This window comes from Herpailurus yagouaroundi, unplaced genomic scaffold (assembly GCF_014898765.1).
Source record: "Herpailurus yagouaroundi ecotype Mexico unplaced genomic scaffold, PumYag 185, whole genome shotgun sequence".
NCBI classification, from domain to species: Eukaryota; Metazoa; Chordata; class Mammalia; order Carnivora; family Felidae; genus Herpailurus; species Herpailurus yagouaroundi.
In genome coordinates, this window is record NW_024412416.1 from 14,135,074 (window position 1) to 14,150,973 (window position 15,900).

Here is a 15,900-nt window from a genome sequence, read left to right on the forward strand (position 1 = left end):
TTGAGAAAGGGTCTGAGAGTCATTTCCAGAGTGATGAAGTCTGTCTGTATCTTGAACTAGGAAGAAGTTACAAATGTATGTATAGGTGAAACATTCAGTGAGCTGTACAATGAAGCTTTGTTCATTTTACTCAATAAAAATTATGTCTCACATAAAGTTAGGTGCAGAGCACCTTGGTGAAATTGATGTTTCTAGAACGGGGACAGGAAAAACACAGCTGAGTCTTGGAGCCTCCTGTAGTGCCAGAAAATAAGGAAATGCTTAATAAGCGAAAGGATGGGATTGGGAAATGTCACAGGGACACAAAAGCCAACCTGGAAGAGTCCCTAACGGCTGAAACTGAAGCAATTTGTTGTACTAAAACATGTAATACAACATCTGTTATATGTAGAATTTTCATTATTACTCAGTATATTTTTTCTAATTGCCATTTCGTTTTTACCCATGGATTAGTTAGAATTATATTTCTTGGTTTCAAACATATGGAGGTCTCAATTTTTGTTGTTCTTCTTCACTCCCAGTTTAATAACATTATATTCAGAGATTATATTCCATGATTTCAATTTTTTTAAAATTCTGTTGACGCTTGCTTTGCGATGCACTATATGGACAATTTTTGTCAAAATTTTGACAAATCTTTCAATAATGTTAAGTGAGACTTTTATATTCTTACTGGTACTTTTGGTTGCCTACTTCCGTTATCAGTGACTGAGAGAGATTTCATAAATTCACTCGCTATGATTCTGGATTTTTCTACTTCTCATTGTGATTCTGACAACTTGAGACCATTATATGATCCCATTTAACTGGCACTTTTATTATTATGGATTGTCCTTCTCAATCTGTTAATACTCCTATAAAGTGTACTTTTTCTGATGTTAACATAGCATGATAGTTTTCTTGTAGTTAGTGTTTGCATTGTACATCTTTTTTCTATTCTTTGGTTTTGAATATTCTGTTCTGACAATTTAGATGTCTCTTGTACACAGCACAGAAATTGATTTTGAGGATTTTTTTGAGTGGTCCAATAGTCTTTTTATTTTAACCAAATAACTTAATCAATTTACATTTAATATAACTTCTGATATATTGAGATTAAACGTATCATTTTACTAATTCCATTTCTCTACTCTGTGTCTTTATCTTGGTTAGTTATTTTTTATTAATCCAACTTTTCTTTCTCTAATCTTGGAAATTGTGTCTTTTACTTTTTTTGATAGTTGCCATAGAAATCACACTATTAGTTGTTTTTACCTTCCTACAGCGTAAGTACACAAATTTTGTTATATTTTAATAATTTATACTTTAAAACAAAAAAGATATTATTATTGTTAAATATGCACTGTAATGATCTTTATTTGCTCACCGTCTCATCATCTTGATACTGCTTTTTGTTTCTTTCTGCATTACTGAGAACCCATCTGCAATCTTTTTTTTTTTTTGCCACATAACGACTACCTATCCTACTTACTTACTACTTAGTTACTACTATACTACTTATCCTGTACATATTATCCCACTACACTAATATTAGAGTAAATAAGATAGTAATTCTATGCTATATTATCTCTCCTGAATATTGAAAATTCACATCCATTATTTCCTCAATTAGTTTTGTGACCTATTCTCTTTTCTTTTTGAGATGTTAGCCCACACATTTTATAACTTCGTTACTGTATCCTATAAATACCTTGCTCTCTCATTTGACAATTTTTTGTTTCTCCATGCTTAATTCTGTATATGTCCTTCTAAAGTAATATCCAGTGCCCTAATTCTCTTTTTAGCTGTGTCCAGTCTCCTGTTAAACCAATCAAGTTATTAATCTAATTTACATTTTTTATTTGGTTCTTTTTATAACGTTCAGCTCTTTGCCTAACTTTTTCGTTATGTCTTTTATCTCCGTGAACATGATAAATAGTTATTTTAAGCTGTATGCTTCATAACGCCAATACCTGGAACACTTGTAACATGTTTTTATTGCCAATTTTGTTTGGTTGGTTTTTTTGCTACCTCATATTGTATTGTTTCTTTACGTGTCTGCTAATTTTTCATTGTACACTGGATATTTGATAGAGTTTGGGTTCTCAACCCAGATTAGTCCATTTGAAGAGTCCCCTGCCCCTGGACATTACACTTAATTATTCACGGATGAACCATAACCTAAGCAGAACTAACCATAATCTTTCCCAAAAACTTGTTTGTTGGTTTTTTCCCCAAATACATTAAGGAAAACCTCCCATTTTTCTAATGATGTGCTTAGTAGAGTGGACTTCTATGCCATGGTTCTTGAGACCATCTTTTTACCACACCAAGAGACTCTATCTGAGCAAGAAGGCAAACATAGTTAATTAAGGTCATGAAATTAAGAAAGTGATGCATTCCTGATTATGTCTTAGTAAACAATAGCTTGAGAGCCACATCTGTATTAACTATTTACAGTTCCTATTTGCATGGCTCAAGAAATTTCCTTTTTAGTTTAGATACTTTTAAATTGGATTTTTTGTCATTTTCAACTAAAAATTTCTTGTTAATCTGGTGAATTAGTTCAGGCATTAAGAGTAGTTTTGGTGGTTGTACAAAGAGCTGAGGAAGTTTGATTCAAGGCCGGTAGGTAAGGTAGAGAGCTGGTAATACTAGAAAAGATGATGAAATTCTAAATGAACGAGAATGGAAATGAAAATACAAAAGGGGTATGGATTGGAGAGATAGAACCTAGTAAGAATAGTGGGATGAAATGTTGGACATGAAAAATTCCTAGTAATGTTTTCTCTATTACAGCAGCTCTGTGAGCGAAGGACCGCACGTTCTTAATACTTTTATGTACTCACTTGAAATTAGACCATGTACAAATACTAGTACATATCACCTTGGTTTGCAAGCACAATTCGTTCCAGAAAGATGCTTGTCATCCAAAACCCTTGTATAGCAAAACGAATGTCAGGAACCATTGGCTCAGTGGTGATCATGTGTCCTTTGGCCTCACGAACGACTTGTATTACAAGACATCACTCGTTTATCAAGTTAAAATTTGTTAGAAATGTTTGCTTGTCTCACGGAACACTAGCAGAACAAGTTACTTGCAATCCAAGGTTTTACTGGTGTCTTAATTCAAAATATTTAATGTCGAGATGGATTCCTTGCTTTAGCAGTTTGAGTTTTCCCTTTTACACGTCGCTTTACCTGGGTAGTGAAATCGGCACACTGGCCACTAAACAGAGACATTTTCGACCTCAATCCCAGCGGATGTGACAATTCCATTTAACTTAATCTTTGCAAGCCATGGTGTAAATATAATTTGTATTGTTCTACAGAAACTACTTCAGTTAAAAAAAAAAATATGCAATCAGTTGCCTTCCTCTCCAGCTTAAGGTACGTGTGACCAGGGAGACCTTTCCAAAATAAGGTTGTAATAGTACTTAGATAATAGATAAGGGTTATTCTGACCGAAGTGGAATATATGGAAGGAGGAGGTGATAGACATCTTGCAGGAGCCTAACGTGTCTAGATAAACATTTCTGGTCAAGATGATTTTAAAACACGTATCTGCTTTCCTGTGTTTCTTCTCGTCGCTACTATTGTTGAACCCCACTCTAAAATTGGAATTTGTGGCAGAGTTGTGACTTGCTCTCCATAAAGGGTTATCAAGGCCATAATACACAGTTTTCCTCTTTCCAGAGCCTTAATTGTACTAGTAATCTCACAATTTACTTTGAATTGTGAGAAATAAGGGTGGGAAGCGTAACAAGGAGAGCAGTTGGGTTGTGAAACATGGAATTGTTATGTCATAACTGCAACATTTCTCATCGGAAAATCTCTTTCACGGCTATGGGAACAAATAAAGATTGCCTAGAGAAGTCAGAAGGAATGAGAAACTTCTCCCCTCATTCTCACATTTTTGCCGAATAGAAGCAGCAAAGAACTCCCATGTCAGGATGAATCACCCGACTGGAATTCACACATAGCACAAGATGAGGGGGCTACCAAATGCCCGATGCAAATGTTAGTTACAGCACATTTCCTGGAAGGCAACTTCGAGTCACCCCCATCCCACTTACTCTTCCCAATCCCTGGTTTGTGTCTTGTCACCTATACCATAAACAAAGCGGTAGCATTTGTAGAGATAAATAGAGAGCCAGGGAACTTGTTGGGAAAAGAAAAGACGGAGAAAGCCTGCGTGCTTGAAGCCAAAAATGAAAAACTTAAAACAACCATGCACACGGAGATGTGGGAAGATTCCTCAAATCTTGTTACAGAGAGTGAAGTTCCAACGTAATTCTATCAACACTGATACTGAGAGAGCTCCAGAGTCATATGGCTGATTCTTCTATGTGTTTCATCAATGGTGGTGCTATCTAGGCTGGAGGGAAAATCTGAAAGTTACATCTGGCAAGAATATAGCAAATCCCCAGGAGGTCTGTATTAAGGTACCCATTTAACTAGCAGGTGTCTCCACATTTACATTCAGTTAGCACTTAACTCCAAGTGTTTTATGCTCAGAGAACGTGCGTGTAGATTCCATTACATATTATAAGTTGTCGACTGCTTGGTAATTGTTTCATTTTTAGACATTGTTTTTTTTCTTATTACAAATGTGATAAATGTATATAGCTTTAAAAGTTAGTAAAGGCAAACTCACACACACACACACACACACACACACACAGGAAAATTAGAGGATTGCACTGATAATATCGTTCATTGTTTTTTTTTTTAATCAGTCTGTTTGTGACTTAAAAAAAAATGAAGATAACTATCGCAATGTCCACACTCAATGTATTTTAAGCAGAGCTTTGGGGAAGGAATTGCCAAATACAGTAATGAATGTGAATCAAGCTCTAAAATGAGGTGGGGAGGCGAATGAGGATTCATCTTCAAAAAAAAAGTTCTCTGCTAAATGGGGGAAATTGGGTGAAAAGATTACAAGAATGCAGAAAGAATTTTAGCCTTAGGTAATTAGATGATTTAATTCTCCCGACTGTTTTAATACATCCAGGCTTTCCTTTTATCTGAATCTATTTTTTTGTCTTGCATGTTTAGAGCTCTGTAGTTGAGGCTGGGTCTTAGAAGCTTCCGATTATACCACTTACGGCCTACGTTGTATGTGGGGAAAAAAGGGATTTGAAAAATAACCCAAATAACGCTATGCAAGTGGTAGGGTTTTGCTGCATTGTGGAGCACATTGGGGACTCGGTAGGAGTTTAAGCTGGAAAGGTGGACACCAGTGTTTATATCAAGGTGGGGGCTTCGAATGTATGGGCATCACATTGATGTTGATGAAGAGCTCTTGAAGGAATTGAAGCAGAGGAGTAACATGAATGTGTTTGTTGTTTTAAAAGAATATCTTGATGGGTGCCTGGGTGGCTCAGTCGGTTGAACATCCGACTTCAGCTCGGGTCGTGATCACACAGTTCGTGAGTTCGAGCCCACCATTGGGGCTGTCGGCCCAAAGCCTGCTTTGGATCATCTGTCTCCCTCTCTCTGCCCCTCCCCTGCTCATGTGTTCTCTCTCTCTCTCTCTCTCTCTCTCTCTCTGTCTCTCAAAAATAAATAAAACATTTAAAAAATTAAAAAATTAAAGATAAATAAATAAAAGCATACCTTGAGTGCCAAGGGAATAATGCATAGAAGAATGGACCCGGTCAAGGGATATTAGTTGTAATGGTCCAGACCTCTACTCCTCCAACATACACAACACACACATCGAAGGTGTGAACCTGCATTACACAATGGTAGTAGGGGGCAAGGTAAGAGGCAGACTGGAGAGAAATGTAATAGTAGAAATAATAGGACTTGGTAACCATTGGAAGATGGAGAGGAAGATTGAGAGAAAAATCTCAGCAAACAACAAGACCCGGTTTCTTCTCTGAAAACAGTGACGCGAAGCTTTCAGACCAAGTAGCCACGGGGAGAGATTTTGTGGTAAAAATACGTGATGAGTTGAGCTTTGGATAAGATTTTGAGGTACTTACGGGACATCTGGGGGGCAGCAAGTGGTTTTTGAATATAGAATTGGATTTCTGGACAGTTATTTAATAATAGCTACAACTTACTTGATGTGTAGTTATGTTCCAGAAATTTCTAAGTGCTTTACATATTTTAACTCACGTAATTTTTGAAACAAACAAATTACATCTGTTTAAAATGATTAAAAAGTAAAATAGAGAAGTGACTTCCCCATGGTTGCCGGGCTCTGGAGGAGTTGAGCCGTAACGTAAATACAATAATTTGACGCCTGAGTCTGCATTCTTAGTTACTGCACTATAGATGCTAAAAGAAAGGGAAAAAACGTCATCAGCATGATGACTCCAAGGAGTTGAAGCTCTAAAGTAGAATATAAAGTAGAGAAGGGGAGGAGAAAGGGAGGGGGAAGGGGAAGGAGAAGAAAGGAGGAGGAGGAGGGGGTGAGCAAAATCAACACTTTTTTTTTTTTTTTTAATGAGAATAAAAATGATGAGGACTCTAAGAAGCAGAAGGAGAAAGAAGAATCAGGAAAGAGTCAGGAGGCTAAACAAAGAGGTGCCCTGTCATGGTAGCCTAGGAGAAGAAGTGGGTGGCGGTTTGAGAACCAGTGAGCGGTCAAAACAGAATTGAAAAGTACTCTGTGTATTTGCCTTCAAAAGTCTTGGGTGACTTGGTCAGAGCAGTTGCAGGGTAGTGATGTGATAACTTGGCTTGATTTAGTGGGTCATGGACTGAAGAACAGAGCAAAGGTTGACTTCTTTTCTAAGAGGTCCGAGTACGAAGGGGAAGAGAATGCGTACTTATTTCTTGAAGGTATCATAGGGTAAAATAAGGTTTTATTTACATTATGTTTTAAAGTATAGCCATAACATTAGTACATGTCTACGTTGGAAAGAAAAGACCCAACAAAGAGAAAAAAAAAATGTTCAGGGTAAAGGACAGGGCCAAGATCATTGATGGCATGAGTTTTCAAAAAAGATCCAAAAACATAGACTCCAACGTGAAAATGGAAGATGAGCTTTGGACAGAGGTAGAAGTTCCTCTTTCTTCGGGGTGAAAATGAAAGGAATGGGTTTTGTAGGTATAAGAACAGGCAGTTAAAGAGTTCAAGCCTGAAGTCTCCTATTTTCCCCAAAGAGTACCAGATGAGATCATTTGCTACAAGGCAGTCAAGAACAAGGCCACACATGTGGCACACCGAAAACTTTGGAATAACTGCTACCAAGAAGAGAGAGAGAACTCAGTGCACCTTTATCTCCCCTTGAATGGTCCAAAATCTAGTTGGGTTTAAAAGTCACAAGTCTGGAGTCAGACACAACGGTCCAGCAGTGATTCACTGACTTAGATACGTTGGGCGGGTATTGTGGGGAGACAAGGTGATGAACTTGTTACCGAAGAAATACACCTCATTAGTCAGGCTACGTAGGAGAGCAAGAAACGAAATTTGGGACCGAAGAGAAGAAATTAAGAAATTGAGGTGCGGAGGGCCATGGTATTGTGTGCAGATTGAATGGAAGCCGGAGAGATCTAGAGAGCTATAAGAACCAGAGTTTGTGGTCAGAGAATGAGATGGTTAAGGTTTAACGGGTAGCACGGTTTCTGATAGCGAAAAAGTCAAAGTTAAGGTCATCCTAGAGTATTGAATGGACTAGAGGTAAGAGCTGTTGGAGTTGACACCCAGAGCTCCGAGTAAGGATGCTGGCTGCCCATTCACGTGGCCATTGCGGGTTCCTAGGGTAAAGAGAAGGTGAGGAACGGAAAATGTGTGAGTCAGAGTTATCTGTGACTAAGAAGGAGAGACGGGCTGCTGGTCCATTTAGCTCGATCCCCAAGAAGAGAGAGCTTTGGGTTTCTATAAATACCGACGTCCATACGAATCGAGCCAGGGTTACATAGCCCTGTGGATGTGGAGTCTGGCCAGCTAGCTCTGTCTACAAGGCGGTACCCCAATAGCCTGGCTAATGACTGCGGCCCTCTCCATGTGTCATCGGCTCAGGTATAACCTAATCTCTAGTTGTGGTGTACTGGTCAGGAGGCTGGGGGGTCTGGAGTCGCCCTGCGCCAGCTCAAATAAAGCACACTCTCATTACGTGGTACCTGACCCAGGACGGGTGATTCAACCTGTGTGGAGCTCCGTTTTCTTGTCTGTGAAATGGAAACAGTATTAGCGATTTCTATTTCATTTCAGAGGGTTTTGAAGATGAAATGGGCCAGTTGATACAAAGCGCACAGATCAGCTCTGGATTTGCCATCAATACACAATCCTTTTCAGCTATTGTTATTTAAAAGCCTTCTTCACAATCTACACTGTTCACATGTCCCTTCTAGCCTCTTCTCGCACTGTACACCTATTGTTTGTGTGAACCTGTCTCTCGTTTAAGCTGAGAGCTCACTTTGGCACCTGGGCTGCTCATCCTGAAAAACCCCACTACCTGCTGCCTCGGACGCTTAATAGCAGTTTGTTGAATAGATTAATGAACAAACGAGAGCTCTTTTTGTTTGTTTGTTTGTCTTTTCAGTGCTCGAAGGAACGACATCATAATAACGGACGACGGCGATTCTTAGCCCTCCGTCCACCTCTTCACGTAGCGTCCGTACTTTCTAAGCCTTGTTTTGAAGGAGGTTTAATTTCTGCAGAACAGTACCAAGCAGGTATTCTGGAAACCTTTGTGTTTTTTTTAATTTATCTTTAAATCCTTAGATTTACAAACATTAGACTCGGCTATGGTTCCCCATTTTATGGCTTTACTACTTTGCCATCAAAAGATATATTCAGGGGCTCTGCCGGTCTTCCTCCGCTGCAGAACAATGGCCACAAAATCGTGGAGGCTGCAATAAAGCATTTATTTCTTTTGTGTCTGCAGTTCCACTGAGGGTCGGTTTGGGGTCAGCTGGGCTGTTCTCCTTCAGGCAGTGGATCCAGTTGGGCTATGCTTCCTGCCTTGTTATGGCTCGGGCTCTGTTCTGCTCCATATATAATTCTGCTGGGGCCCGGGTGGAAGGGGCAGAAACTCTTCTTATGGTCCATGGCAGGCAGGCAGGCAGGCAGGCAAGCCCAATGACACACATTTCAACCCCCCGTTTGTGTTAAGCCTGCTTACCTGCAAAGGAGTCATGTGGCCATTAGAAATCACCCAAGGTTAAATGCCCTGGACCTGTCAGTCCTCAAAGCCCCATCCAGCTCTGAAGCACCAGGTTCTATTCTGGTCTCCTTAACCGACGCTCAACCCAACATTCCATTCCTCAAATGTCCTGGTGAGCCCAGCGATCAAAATAAATCCTGCTTGCGAGGCCTGGTATTAATGTGCGAGTAACGCTTACAACAGATCAAACAATTTCCTTAGCTCTGCCAGCGTGCTTTCTGGATTAAAGAAACAGAAATCTGAGCAGCTTAGACGTTCACTGATAAGGAAGTGGTACACAGTGGGGAGGAGAATGGATCTTGGACCCCAAAAGTCCCGGCTGTAACACTTAGCCTTCTGTGTCCCTGGGCAGGTACCATCCGATAAGGCAAGGCGTTTAACATTTTCGAGTCTCCCCATCTTGGAAATCAGGGATGAGCCATATCAAATGCCTTGTGAGTGCAGGTCTGAATTAAAAATACACACAAACACATTTATTTGCAAATAAAATGATTACGAATGCCAAATAAAACTGTTGTTGTTACCATATGGAAATAATAATAGCTTTTATAGAGGATCGTGTGCAACGTTTCGATGTATCACAGCGAATAAGGATTCTGGCACAGAGCGGGTGCACAAAGGGAGTGGCTTCCTTCCGACAACTTTCCCTTTAAATACACAACTGGAAAACTGAAGCACATGTGCCCTGACCGAAAGCTACATGTTTTTCTCCTAATTATTCAGGGAAAAGGAAACTCCCTATTTATGTATGTATGCCTTCCCAAGTGCAAACTGGCAAAAACGTATTCGCCAATAGTAAAAGTATGTTTTGTTTTGTTTTGTTTTGTTTCACTTTAAAAGGCAAAAGACCTACCACTGGGCTTCTTCCCTCTGGGGAGATGAATTTTGATGATGTCCATCCCCATTTTCCAGAAATGGGAAGATTCCTGGGGCAGCAGCCCGGTCGGGCCTCGGGTTTTGTAAATGGGCTCTGGGGAATGAGTGGGTTACTGAGAAGCAGAATTACCCTCTAACCCAGGGGACGTGTCAGAGCAGTTGCCTTCTGGCTTCTTTTGAATGGAGACATCCTGGGGCGCCTGGGTGGCGCAGTCGGTTAAGCGTCCGACTTCAGCCAGGTCACGATCTCGCAGTCCGGCAGTTCAAGCCCCGCGTCGGGCTCTGGGCGGATGGCTCGGAGCCTGGAGCCTGTTTCCGATTCTGTGTCTCCCTCTCTCTCTGCCCCTCCCCCGTTCATGCTCTGTCTCTCTCTGTCCCCAAAATAAATAAACGTTGAAAAAAAAAGTTAAAAAAAAAAAAAAAGAATGGAGACATCCTAATGGCACCAGACTGATAATTTTTCCCTTAGCTCCTTCAGAGTTACCATTCGGAGGCCTGTCCATTGTTTTTAAGCAAGTGAATAAAAAGTAGTTGTGTTTGTAAAAGTTCTTGTCAATGACCGTCTCTCTTTCTTCTCAGAGAGAACTGTGGATCTTCACTCACAAGAAAGTCAAATAACAACCAAACTGCTTTACTGAGACCTATCCTGTTTGAGGCACTGTTATGTTTAGTATTAAGAAGGTCTGAGTTTTCTCATCTTTAAATGGGAAATATGAAACTCAAAGAAGTTAACAGCCACATGCCCAAAGTCAATCAGTCAGTAGGTAAGTATCAGCGCTGGGGATTTTTTTTCTTTTTTTTTAATGTTTCTTTTTGAGAGGGAGAGAGACAGACAGACTGTGAGCAGGGAAGGGCAGAGAGAAGAAGACACAGAATCTGAAGCATGCTCCAAGCTCCCAGTTGCCAGCACAGAGCCCAGTGCGGGGGGCTTGAACCCACAAACCGTGAGACCATGACCTGAGCTGAAGTCACATGCTGAACCAACTGAGCCACGCAGGTGCCCCTCAGAGCTGGGATTTTAACCCAGATCAGTGGATTATACAGGAAGACCTCTGACTACCTGTCCACGCTGTGACTGGTATGTGTGTGTGGAAGGCACTTGCCGTGCCTGTTTAAAAAAACGAGTGGAAACATCAAACAAAGCGAATTTGCATGAAAAGAGCAACGATGTCTCCATCTTATTCAAGACCGTCCAATACAAAAGGCTTCCTCTAGATGTCAGTTTCTTCTTCGCTGTTCTGGGGATATTTAATTCACAGTGTGGCTTGGAGACCTAATTGGTGTAAGACGTGGCGAGACCTGGAAGATCCTGGCGCGCAGTAGACGGTAAGGATGATGACGTTGACCGTGAAGTTGACGACGACGACGATGATGATAATGGTAACGATGGCATAAATGTGTTTGTAGAGGAGGGGGGTTGAGAATTCTGAATTGGGGTCAGACTCAATATTTTAACATGTTTTCCATACTGAACTGATGCATCACGACTGGGTGGGGCAGCAGGCAAGGTTTCCAGTGGTTTTCTCCACTTCACGTGCACCCTGTACATTATGATCCGTGATAACTAGACCAGCAACCTCACCAGCAGATGGAGAAATGTCCCTAATTGGGTCTGCCAGCACTGAAATCATACTGGAACCAGCTGGATTGCCCAAGGTTTCCAGCCTCACGGCTGGTGGAGCAGAATACTAAGGTCACCTGGATCTCTTGGGAGTGTTACAAAAGCCTTGTTTCAGGCGTCACCTGGCTCTTTAAAAATATCTTTGAATAAAATGTATACAGGCCTCTATGAATCTATGCGCCAATTTATTTTATGTACGTAATTTTTTAAAGGAAAGAAAGAAAACATATGGCTTGAATCATATTTTATAGTTTTTCTATTTGAATTTGGAAATGTATACATGTTCATCCGGCAGTAGTATCTCAACAACCAAAAAATGTATATTAAGCATGATTATATGGAAAACTGCTCAGCTCAAATAAATCATTGTGCTTGAAGGCTGGCTTAAACCAGCCTATGCTGTTTTCTGCTACCTGCTGGAAAATATTCTCTCTAAAACTTACATTTTAGGTGTTTTTTTTTTTTAAGTCAAAAAATAAATGAGTGGCTTTTTCTTCGGAGATTAAGCAAATGAAATACTTGACTTTTGTCACAGAGAAATTAGACACCATCTCCTTCGCACTGTGTCAAACTAATTCTGTCACCCATGTTATAAAACCTGTGACTGTCCCTGCACCAAAAAGGAACTTTCGTGTCCATTGCAGAATGTCTCACTATCAAGTGGCGAGGGACCTCCCAGGAGTGCTTTTTCCAAACATCTTCATAGACAATTCTTGGGAGCTGCGCAATGACCTCATTTACAGTATTAAGGGGATGCGGATGGGGATACGTAGTAATGGCAACTCTCAAATCTTTTGGAAGCACTTTGGTTCTCTCTTGTATTTGGGACTTAAGTCTGTTATCTCAGTTCTGCCAAACTCCAGGCTGTAATATATCCCAAGTTTATATGAAAATAGAAAAAAAAAAAGGCCTCCTAATCTTCAAGGATAATGGGTATCATTGACTGAATATCTAGCGTGTGGGGGCCCCACTGGCTCCATTTTACAAACGAGTTCACTTATGCTCATCGAGGAAAAACTATTTACTCAGGATCATCACATTGCTAGGATTCAAACCTTGGCTGTTTCGCTTCCCTGACTTTTCCCTTTCCATTATTGGTCTAAGCCTAGAGAGCTAGACGTCTGATGTATGGTGACATGTACCTCTACGTGCAAAAGGAAAGAGTATCTTCTTTCTCTCCTTTCTATGTACAACAAAAGCTTCACCGAAGATCACACAATCTGGTCAAGCAAGACATGATCGCCAAAGTCGTATTCCTCCTCATCAGTAGTCCGTTGTCCTGTCTGCCCACTTATTTAGGGTCAATTCGAGGTAGGCTTGGATGAGCTCTGTAGAAAGAAGCATATGATCGCTGAAACATACTCGTGGCCAGTTTAGTTCATTCATAGCAGCATGAGCTGATTTTAAACTGAACTAAAGAGTCATTCCTTGTACTTAAGCCTTTCCTTCTTTTTTTTTTTTTTTTTTTTTTTTTTGTGTCCAGCAGCAGGACGATTGATAGAGTCCTGAGAAGTACTTTTCCATTCTATTTCAAGTTCTGAAATGGATGCAAAAGTCATCTTGAGTGGAGGAAGTGTCACAGTTTCCATAGCATGAGTGACAGGAAGTGGGTATTTAAGAAAATAGACCCCTTAAATATAGCTAGCAGGAAAGAAGAAGGAACCTAGCTCAGTTACGGAGGACCTCTCTGCTCCCTGCCCTGACTTTCCTGAAGTCCCAACCCTGGAGGCCCCTAACATAGTTCCAAGTTTTAATTTATCCCTCCGTGTACTGATTCAGTAGGCTGGGATTCAGCCTTTTCTTGAAAGACAGAACCAGGGATTATGAATACGAAATTAAGAGAGCAATCACCATACAAGAAGATACTCCTTTAATAAGCACTGACCTGTATTTTTCTAAAGGCCTGGAAAAGAATTGCCCAATGGCCAACTACCGTTTGATTAAATTGCCTCTGATGATTTTGAGAGCAATGGTATGATTTAACAGCTGGCAGGGGATGGTCTGTGGATCTGTGTGTCTACATATTTATTGACATATTGGCTTCAAGACGGTGAAATTCCAGACGAGTTGTGGCATCTCATTGTAGGGTCACCAAATTGGAAACCAGGATATGTAAAAGACGCCACCAAATTGGGATATTTTTACGTCTCCATTTTATATGCTTTTTTTTTTTTCTTTCCAAATTAGTGGTCCTAGGGGATAACCAAAATAGGCGTTCAATTTACTTAGAGAACTTTGCTGGTTGTAGACATTACACACTCAAAAATTAAACAAGGTGATTATTGTATATTTTGGAACTGGAAGGGTCAAATTTTCAAGTACAGAAGGGAAAGCTATCAATGACAAGTCTGTTCATATTTGCCAATGCAAATTGGGTAACGTACAGAGAAGCTAACATCCACACCTGTACAGGGAATTGTCTACGTATGCAAATACACCTGTTTAGCTCTTAAGTGTGGAGTTCGTATGGTCCATCACAATGTATTTCTGTAAAAATGCATTATTTGATCAAGTTAAAGAACTTGATCATCTGCGGTTAACTGATCTATTCCCAAATGTATATTCCAAACACAAATTTATCATCTTGGCGAAGAGAGGACGCCATCTATAAGCTCCAGAGGCTAGAGGTATAATCACTCCCTTGCTTTTGGTTTATCATACAGTACATGATTAAAGTAAGTAATTTTCCCCCTTTGAATTTCAATTTTCTGATATGTAAAATTGGTCTAAAATGGCATCAGCTGGGGGCATCAAAAATATAGATTGTAATTCTAACATTGCTAGCGACTCCTTTTAGGAGTAAGGATAAATCTTTTAACCGCTCCATACTTGCCTTTCCTCACCTGTACAACTGAAGTGGTGTCGGGAATGAAACTCAAGGCCTCGAGCCTGGACTCTTTGGACTCTGAGGAGAAAATTTAGAAGGTCCTTGAACTCATCACTGGAATTCAGCAATTCTATTTTAAGGTTGTGGCTCATCGTGTGTATCAGCAATTCTCCCCAGGAGAAAGTTCCATTGTGTTCATCAAGGTCTCAAAGAAATCTGTGTCCCCAGAATGTGTAGACCCACTCAACCAAATGTTGCTATCACTTTTTCCAAGTGGTAGCATTTGCTGATTTTGTCAATGGAAAGATACTCAGATGCAACGTTTAAATGTGGTCACCATCAGTTTCCTACTGAAGGGTTTTGAGGATGGGCTGATAATATTTTTATGGTTTCTTAATCAAAAGCCACTACTGCCTAAAGGAACTGCACAAAGCATATCTTGGGGGATATGTGGGTATCTGATAATAGATGCAAAGCTTTGTGTGTATGTGCATTTTCTAGGGGAATCAATAGCCTTAAATTCTCATATTCTTCATCATTAAAAGGTCAAAAATACTGATTGAGAGCTGAGAATTTGCCCAAAATATTTTCACTAAAAATGCGTGATCGAGTAACACGAAGACAAATAATTTGACTATGCTACATGATTGGCTATTTTAACTGCTAAGCAGATACATTGTGCCTTATGAACACAGCCATTCATTGCAAGGTGAGTTGATTAATGTAAATGCTTCAGAAACCCAAACATTTCCAGTTTCCTTCCTTCTTTCATCCTAAACCTCCTTTTGCCCCTTTATTTATTAGCCAAAGCTCTAGAGAGTAAGGTCATTTATTCAAATATTTTGAATATTTTGTATTCAGCCTCTTATATGAAATAATTCTTACTTCTGAAATTACTTTGTTTTTGTCAAAAGCAATTTAGCATTATTAACCAAGAGACTTAAAACTCCCCATTCCCCTTGGCCAAGTAATTACACTTGTAGGTGTCTCTCTTAAGGAATGATCTAAAATACAGATAGAATGGGGGCGCCTGGATGGCTCAGTCATTTCAGCATCCAGCTTTGGCCAAGGTCATGATCTCTCAGTTCTCGTGTTGAGCCCTGGGCTGACAGGTCAGAGCCTGGAGCCTGCTTTGGATTCTGTGTTTCCCTCTCTCACTGCCCCACTCCTGCTCATGCTCTATCTCTCTCTCTTAAAAATAAATAAAACATTAAAAAATTTTTAAAATATATTATAAGATACAGATAAAATGGATGATACTATTTTAAAAACATTTTCTTTTAGGGGCGCCTGGATGGCTCAGTCGGTTGAGCATCTGATTCGGCTCAGGTCATGATCTCGCCATTCGTGAGTTCGAGCCCCGCGTCAGGCTCTGTGCTGACAGCTCGGAGCCTGGAGCCTGCTTCGGATTCCGTGTCTCCCTCTCTCTCTGCCCCTATCCTGCTCATGCTCTGTCTCTCTCTGTCTCTCAA

At 40.3% G+C, this 15,900-nt stretch overlaps 1 long non-coding RNA gene across 1 annotated transcript in view; it reads left to right on the forward strand.

Moving 5' to 3' along the window:
- LOC121042457 (uncharacterized) overlaps nt 1-15,475 on the forward strand; it is a 31,365-nt gene extending 15,890 nt beyond the window's left edge. Inside the window, exons 2-4 of the long non-coding RNA XR_005796217.1 lie at nt 8,481-8,613; nt 10,560-10,744; nt 14,974-15,475. This is a non-coding gene — a long non-coding RNA (uncharacterized LOC121042457). The remainder of the gene's footprint in view (nt 1-8,480; nt 8,614-10,559; nt 10,745-14,973) is intronic.
- The last annotated feature ends 425 nt before the right edge of the window (nt 15,476-15,900 follow it).